At 47.6% G+C, this 9,026-nt stretch overlaps 1 pseudogene; it reads left to right on the forward strand.

Annotated features, from left to right (window-relative positions):
* The first annotated feature begins 7,800 nt into the window (after window positions 1-7,800).
* On the forward strand, window positions 7,801-8,332 carry LOC102501203 (40S ribosomal protein S26-like; annotated as a pseudogene).
* Window positions 8,333-9,026: the final 694 nt, after the last annotated feature.

Genomic DNA, 9,026 nt, shown 5'->3' on the forward strand with positions numbered 1-9,026 from the left:
CGTCCTGGACCTGGTGGCTTAAAACTCACGCCGGGCGTGTGTGCGTGCGTGCCCAAGATCCCGAGAGGAGAACGGAGGAGAAGGGATTGCGGTGTGACCGTCCCCCCTGGGGGGTGATTTCTTGCCTTCTGTCTCTATGTCTCTGTCTGTCTGGCGAGCGCACGCTCCCTATAGCAAAAACCTCTCCAAAAAAAAAAAAAAAAAAGAATCTATAGCATGGGGGGCAGTGGGTGGCGTAGTGGTTAAAGTGCTGGACTCCCATGTGGACACGATTTAAGTCCTGAACACAATGCCTTGAAACATGTGGGGTGCGTGTGTGTGCATGTCCAAATTCCTGAGAAGAGCATGGAGGAGAAGGGATTGCAATGTGGCCATCCCCTGGAGGTGATTTTTCACTTTCTGTCTCTCTGGCAAGTGCACACTCCCTATTGCAAATAAATAAATAAATAAATAAATAGAAGAAAATACATCATGGACATTTGGTCACCTGTCGCTTTGTATTTTCAATCATGATTTCCCTTAGTTGTCTTCTCCTTCAGTTTCATTACATTCTTTTGCAAATACCAGTTGATTTTTTTTTTCAGTTTCTTCTATAGTGTGCGTTAGACAGACACACAGACACACAAACACACACACACACACACACAGAGAGAGAGAGTGAGAGAGAGAAATCACCCATACCCCCAAGGGGAGATGGTCACGCTGCAATCCCTTCTCCTCCACTTTTCTCTTGCGATTTTGGGAAAGCCTGATGTGATTCTCAAGATGTCAGGTCAGGTCTGGGACTCAAACCATTAAGTCAGCCATGCAGGATCCAACTGCCTTAACCTCCATGGCACCTACTGGCTTCACATTAGTTCATTTTAGTTATACTCAGGGTATAAGGGGAAAGAGACTTTTCATATAGGATGGGAGTTTTGATGGGCATAGTGGAAATCAGAGTTGAAAACAAACAAGCAACAAGTAAAACTCCAAGGGGAAGGTGCTCTTGCAGCTAAGAGCCCGGGAGTGCTAAGATGACTTGAAAATCACCCCGCCATGCCATTGCTCCCCTATCCAGCAACTCCTTTGGACCTCTTCCTTGCTTAGACTTTGGAGGGGTGTGTACTTTGGTTTTTAAAGGAAGCTAGCCTGTGTTCTCTAAGGCTGACTGCTTGCTACCCTGGGAGGTTGAAGCTCTAAAAACCTGGCCTCCACCACTAGGTTTTGGCTGTGAAAGTTCCCCAGATTGTGCTTTGTTGCCTGCTGGCCTCTGAGACTCCCAGCTAGGGGTAATAAATTGTAAAATTCCAGCTTCCTCAGCCTGACTGCACGAGTCCATGTCCCTGGGTTGCGGGACTAGGAATCTTTATTTTCCACACACCTACATGAGTTTCCAGTGCATCAGAGTTTAAAAACCACGGCTGCAAAATCTCAGTAAGCGGAGCTGAGCTCTGAGTCCTGTCTCACCTCCTAAATGGAGAGTACTGTTCTCAGAGCTCTGAGGTGATGTCCTTGAATTCCTTTTGCTTGAGTGGCATGGGCATGTGCCTGCCTTTATAAGGCTAACACCCTGCTAAAAGATAACCACAGGTGGACATGGCCCTCAAGGGGCGTCCACAGACGCGTGCTATTGCCAAAGATAGCAGTAGCAAAACTGTGCCAGTGACTGTGCATCTGTATGCGTGCATGGCTGTGTAACCGGATACAGCAAGTGAGGCCCCAGGAAGGATCTGCGCAGGACAGCGTGTCCAACATGCTCTTGAGTGTGCGTGTCCTCAGAGCTCTGATATGCACGTCCGGGCAGCTGACACCTAAGTAGGTCATGTGTCTATGTCTATCTTTGGTGATTGCTGGCCTAGTGTGGTGAACAGCTAATAAATGCTTGCAGCAAGCAGAGCTGGGCAGTTGAGTCATGATTTTGCAAATGGGGGCAAACATCTGGAATGGGTTCTTCTGGTGATGAGGTTGCTTTTAGTAATATTACAGATGGCATAGAGCTAATCACAGAGACTTATTTGATTCTGGTATAGATTTACCTGTAATACCATGCAGGTAAATTGAGGTAATTTACCCATCAAGTGGCCCAACAGCTACCCCCTTTTGTTTAGATGTCATCTTCCCAGTTTTTTGTTTTTTTTTTTGCTACAGGGTGCGTGCACTCACCAGAAAGACAGACAGAGAGAGAGACAGAGAAACAAAAAGCGAGAAATCGCCCTCAGGGGGGATGGCCATGCCTCAATCCCTTCTCCTCCATTCTCCTCTCAGGATCTTGGGCACACACGCACACACACCCAGTGTGAGTTTAAGCCACCGGGTCTGGGATGCGAACAGTGGTCGACTACATGGGAGTCCAGCGACACAGCCATTACACTAACTGCTGGTCACCCCTGCCCCAGTTGTTTTTTGATTCTCTCATCAAAATAGCACCCTGGACCAGCTGGTGGGTGATGGTTAAGGTGGCTGGAACCCACATGGCTGACTTTATGTTTTGAGTCCTGGACCTGCAGCTTGAAAAGCATGCTGGGTGCATGTGCACACATGCCCAAATTCCCAAGAGGAGACTGTAGGAGAAGGAATTGTGGTGTAACCATCTCCCCTGTGGGTGATTTCTCACTTTCTCTCTCCAGTAAGCTCATGTGCCCTATAGCAAAAAATAAATAAATAAAAAGTAAAAATTAAGAAATTGAAAAACCAAAAAATAGCACATGTTCTCTGGGCTGGGTGATGGTGCACTGGATCCATATGTGGAAGGTCTTGGGTTCACGTCTGGGACCTCCCTGTGCAACTGGGTTCATGCCCATGCCCATGATCCAGTCCAGTAGAGATGGAGTGGATTACTTGTGGGTACCTGTTGGGTGTGATTGTCTGTTTTTCTCCCTTCCTCTCTCTCTCATGGAAGAAATAAATAAACTAAAATAAAAACAAAACAAAAACTCTGACCACTTGTTCTTCTCTCACTGTGCTTTACTTTTCCTGAAAGCACTCACCTCTGAACATAAGGGTTGGTATTCATCATCCTTCCCTTACTGGCATGAGAGCCCTGAAGGAAGACCTGAGGTATGTGTGAAAGCTTGGGGAGTGTGTGTTGAATGAAACAATGCTAAACACAGTATCTCAGAGGAAGAGTTAAGTGACCTCGAAGCTGCCAGTTCCAGGGGCTCTCTCACCCTCTGCTGGGGTCCTGCTCACTAGAATGTAAGAAACTAAATTAATACTCTGGATGAGTTTTTGTGCCCAACTGATGTGGTTGAGTCTAACAGGCTGTGGATTGTGCTTTGACCTGTAGTCTCTTGATGAATCCCATCCATGCGGGACTTCCAGCTGTCTCCAGGGTGTCTGCCCAGCACAGTGGTTCTCAGTTTCCTTGTGAGGCTTTTGTCCCCTCACTCCTCTCACTCACCCAACATCCTCCAATTATTATTATTTTTTTATTTTTTATTTAGGGAAGTTTTTGCTATAGGGCACGTGTGCTTGCTGGAGAGACAGAGAAAAACAGAGAGACGGAAGGCAAGAAATCATCCCCTATGGGGGATGGCCATGCTGCAATTCCCTCTCCTCCATTCTCCTCTTCCCTTCTCCTCCATTCTCCCAAATCTCGACAGGATAGAGAAATGGAAGAGAAGGGATTGTGGCATGACCACACCTGCTGGGAGTGCTTTCTCTCTCTGTGTGTCTCTCCATCTCTTTCGTCAAGAACATGTGCCTTCTGACAATTAAAAAAAGAACATTATGTCTTCAATCCATTAATAGGGCTATAATTTGTCTCTTCTACTTGATGGCTGCCTGACTATCCTGTGTATATTAAGTTTGATAGGGCTGCTGTACCAAATACCACAAACCGTACAATACAATTATGGAGGCTAGAAGTCTGAGATAAAAATTTCAGCATGGTTAGTTTCTCCTGAGGCCTCTCTCCTTGACTTGTAGATGGTGTCTTCTCCCCGTGTCGCCATATGGACATCCCTCTGTGGGTGTCTGTGCCCTAACCTTCTCTCCTTTTAAGGACACCACTGGTATTAGGGCCCACCAATGTGACCTCATTTAACCTATCTCTTTAAAGACTCTATCTCAGGGAGCCAGAGGGTGGCACAGTGGTGAAAACATGCTTTACGAGGCAATTCCAGCTCAAGTTCAAGTCCAGAGACCTCCCTGAGTACGTCTGGCATGTGCATGCCCATGATGGCTGAAAGCTGGGGGTGCATTGTGGTGTCAACTCTGTTGAAGGTGCAGTCTTTCCCTCTGTCTTTTGCTCATGGAAGAAATAAACTTAATAACACAAAAATCTGCTCTTGAAATATAGTCATATCTTAGGTACTGTGGGTTAGGACTTCAGCATATAGATTGGGAGTACATAATTCAGCCCATAACATGGCCTCAGAGCCCTGCTCTAACTAGGGGATTAAAATGAGAACTTTGTAAAGAAAATTACATAAAAGTACTTTGTAGATTGTAACGTACTATGAAAATATGAAGAGTAATGACTTCTTGTGTATTGGTTACCTGTGCCTGGATCTCTAATGTGACTGCTTAGATCTGGTGAAAATACCAGGTGGAGGTGGCTTCCCAGATGGTGGGAAAAGCTGATGACAGGAGGAGGGATCAGGGCATGAGATGGTGACTGTTCTCCATGTATTGAAGACTTGTCTTTCCTGTATTCAGCTATAGATCCTCAAGTCTTCACTTAGTAGACATTGAACACATGGGGCGAGGATGAGGGAAGAGAGCAATGGCCTATACCAACATGTAAAAGGCCCTTGAGAATTCTGGGTTCTTGGCCTCTATGCAGTCGGTAGTGATGGCTGTGGTCCTCAGATGCCTGCTGTTTCTTTTGTCCACATCTTCAAAATTTTTAGTATGATTATTTTTAAAGAATTACTGGGTCATCAGGAAAATTTTAATTATTTTTTAAAAATTTAATTGCTAGAGGGTATATGTGCTCACTAGAGAGAGACAGGGAGACAAAGAAAATGAGAAAGAGAAGGAGAGGGAAAAAGAACCCCTTCCTAATGGGCGCATGGTCACATCACAATCCCTTGTTCATTTCTAGCCAGTTGGGATTTGAGGCACATATTCACACGTGCTGGGAGTATGTCACAAAATGCCAGGTCTGGGGTTTGAATTGCAGTTGGTTATTTAAACCGCATTTGGGTTCTGGCTCTTGTAATCAGCTAAGCTCCAGAGTCAGCCCTCTTCTGTATCTATATTGAGGGGATCAACATTGTCGCTTGCTGTAGGGAGAGAGTGACTTACTCTCCCTTGACTCGATCACATCAGGCTGATTCTGGTTAGATATTAAGTAGTTACTCCCCAAGCAAACATTTGGTGGTAGAAAGGGAGACCCAAGGTGGATTAAATTTTGTCTGGACTGTATACTTTATCTTGATGATATTTCTTGAAACATATAGAGGGACCCTTACTCTCTTATTCTCTTTTTTTCTAGATGGTGAGGGAAGAAATTAAAATCTCCTTTTCAGATGGTTAACAACCAGCACACCTTCTGTAGCACCCATGCTCCCAGTCAGAGGACCCTCTTTCATCGCCCCCCCCCCATCCCTTCTTATCCCTCCCTTCCCTTCCCCTACCCTTTCCTCTAAGCCTCCCGAAATGCTGGGTCCAGAGACAGGGGCTTTACTTTGCAATCAGCAGGGGTCTGGCCTAATGAAGAGGAGTCAAGACTATGTCTAAATAGGATAGATTTTCCATCATTAAGAATAATGTTGGGGGAACCAGCAGTTAGCGTAATGGCTATGTCGCTGGACTCCTACATAGTTGACCGCGGTTCATGTCCCAGACCCGGTGGCTTAGAACTCACGCCGGGCACGTGTGCGTGTGTGCCCAGGATCCCGAGAGGAGAATGGAGGAGAAGGGACTGCGGTGTGACCATCCCCCCTGGGGGGTGATTTCTCGCTTTCTGTCTCTGTCTCTCTCTCTCTCTGTCTGGCGAGTGCACGCGCCCTATAGCGGAAACCTCTCAAAAAAAAAAGAAGAATGTTGGGATGGGGACCAGCAGGTGGCGTGGTGGTTAAAGCTGGACACTCCCACATGGCTGATCATGGTTTGAATCCTGGACCTGGTGGCTTGCTTTCTCACTGTCCCTCTGTTTCTCTCTCTGGTCAAATTGAAATAAATGGATGAATAAATAAAATTAAATAATTCTCTAGAGAAAAAATAATGTTGGGACCAGCAGATGGTGAAACGGTTATGTTATTGGACTCTCATTTAAGTGACCACAGGTCAAGTCCTAGACCCAGTGGCTTAAAACTCATGCTGTGTGTATGTGTGTGTGTGCCCAAGATCCTGAGAACAGAATGAAGGTGGGACCAGCAGTTAGCATAATGGCTATGTCGCTGGACTCCCACATAGTTGACCGCGGTTCAAGTCCTGGACCTGGTGGCTTAAACTCACGCCGGATGCGTGTGTGTTCGTACCCAAGAGCCCAAGGGGAGAATGGAGAAGGGACTGCGGTGTGGCCATCCCCCCTGGGGGGTGATTTCTCGCTTTCTATCTCTCTGTCTCTCTCTGTCTGTCTGGCGAGTGCACAGGCCCTCTAGCGAAAACCTCTCAAAAGAAGAAAAAAAAAGAAGAGAATGAAGGAGAGGGGATTGCGGCATGGCCATTCCCCTGACCCTGGGGTAGGGGGGTGATTTCTCACTTTCTGTCTCTGTCTCTCTGGTGAGCACATGCACCCTATAGTAAAAATCTCTCTTAGAAATAAAGATGTTTAGGGGGCCAGCAGGTGATGTGGTTGTTAAGGCAGTGTACTCCTACATGGTCAACCGCAGTTCAAGTCCTGGACCTGGCAGCTTGCTTTCTCACTTTCCCCCTCTCCTTGGTGAGTGCATTTGCTTTATAACAAATTAAAATAATACATTAAATAATTCTTAAAACATTGCTTAAGTCCAGCCCCGGATGGTGCGAGTGGCAGCACAGCGATCTGTGGTGCTAGAAGCCACATGGCTGACCATGGGTTCAGACCTCCAGTCAACCTAAAACATGTTGGGTGCACGCCCAAAATCCTGACTAGCTGGGGGAAGGGAGATGTGGCTTAAGAACCTGTCGAGGATGCTCCTCTTTCCTTCTCTCTCATGAAGGAAAAAACAAGTTTAACACTAATGTCACTTGGGGTTTTTACTCTGTCGGAGCCATGTTTATTTGATTTATTGGCTTTTTTTCCTTTGCCCTTTGCCTTGATGGTGCTGTCATAGGATGGGAGAGTGTTGAGCTGCCTACCACAGTGCTTTCTTGTTATTTTTATCATTTTTCTTTTTTTGGAGAGGTTTTTGCAATAGGGTACGTGTACTCGCCAGAAAGAAAGACAGAGCGAGTCAGAAAGGGAGAAATCACCCCCCAGGGGAGATGGCCACACCGCAATCCCTTCTCCTCTGTTCTCCTCTCAGGATCTTGGGCATGCACACACACATGCCTGATGTGAGTTTAAGCCACCGGGTCTAGGATTCAAACTGCGGTCGACTACATGGGAGTTCAGTGACATAGCCATTACGCTAACTGCTGGTTCCGTTTCCTTGTTATTTTGAGTGTGGCTTTGCTTCACTCCCTGGAAGAGGAAACAGAAGTGATTCTAACGAATTCTGGGAGAGAGCTTGTTTTGAATCTTACTCTGATGACACGACTGCCTAGAGGCAAGTGTGGCCAGTGGAGAACTTGGGGGTTCCTTGTTCATATGTATACCTGTGGCCCGGAGTGCCCGGTAGGTTCAGTCTCTGTGACAGAACTCCACAAGGGGCAGAAAATCAACCTTCTGAGGATCAGAGTGCGTGAAGTGAGTTGGATGAGCCAAATTTTATAACTTTCCCAATGATCTGCGGGGATCTGGTGACACCTCTGAGAGTCTCTCTAGATAGCCTCAGGGAAGGGTAGCTCCTTCTCCCCTTTTGTGTCCTGACTTCCCTCTCCCTAGGACGCCAGTGCTTTAACCTACCCAATCTCCTATCAGAAGCTAAAAGGACTTGCGGCCTCGCTTCCGAGATGACAAAAAAAAGAAGGAACAAAGGCAGTGCCAAAAAGGGCCGTGGCCATGTGCAGCCTATTCGCTGCATAAACTGCGCATGATGCGTGCCCAAGGACAAGGCTATTAAGAAGTTCGTCATCCGAAACATAGTAGAGGCCACAGCCATCAGGGACATCTCCGAAGCAAGTGTCTTCCATGCCTATGTGCTCCTCAAGCTGCATGTGAAGCTGAGTTGAGCCATTCATAGCAAGGCTGTCAGGAACCGATCTCGGGAAGCTCGCAAGGACCGAACACCCCCACCCCAATTTAGACCTGCGGGTGCTGCCCCTCGCCCTCCACCAAAGCCCATGTAAGGGAGCCGAGTCTTTAAGGACTGAAGAACTGTCTGTCCTCTGGGGGGAAAAATAAAACGCCGATTATACATTAAAAAAAAAAAAGAAACTAAAAGGATAAGTGCATTTTACCTCCTAAACAGTCCGGAGGATGACTTGATCTCTGGGAATTAAGGTGGAATTTCAGTCATTTCCAGAGGTTCAGTGGTAGGCCCAGCCTCTGACTTCCCCTTAGGTGGCCGCTATAGATCAGTCTGGCTCCTTTTATTCCCTGCTGGTGAGTCCGTGGCAAATGCCATTCATTCGACATGAATAAAAGTTGGGACAATTTTAATATCTCCTTAGGAATCCCCGTAGGAAAGTGGATCTGAGGGAGCCTATTTTTCAGTCCTGGCCTGCTCTGTAAGGGGCGGCCCTCCCGGTTAGAGCACCCTCTTTTACCGCCCTCCCCTTCTTATTCCTCCCGTCCCTCCAGGCCTCCTGGAATGCTGCTCCAGAGACCGCAGCAAGGCCAGACTCCGGGCCCCCCAGGAGCTCAGCCCTGTTCTGGACATCCGAGTCCGAGGGAGCCGTTGGTGAATCCTTCCCCAGGCCTCAGGCCGGTCGCTCAGAGGCAGCGCGGGGTGTCCCCGCGGGCGCGATGACAAACTTGGCCTGTGTGGCCCGGGCGTTTCCCCAGCCTGCCTGAGCCGGTTTCGCGTCGCCGAAGCCGCCCTGCACGGCAGCTGCAGGACACCGAGGCA

Source organism: Tupaia chinensis, unplaced genomic scaffold (genome assembly GCF_000334495.1).
Source record: "Tupaia chinensis unplaced genomic scaffold, TupChi_1.0 Scaffold000175_1, whole genome shotgun sequence".
In the NCBI taxonomy this organism is placed as follows: Eukaryota; Metazoa; Chordata; class Mammalia; order Scandentia; family Tupaiidae; genus Tupaia; species Tupaia belangeri.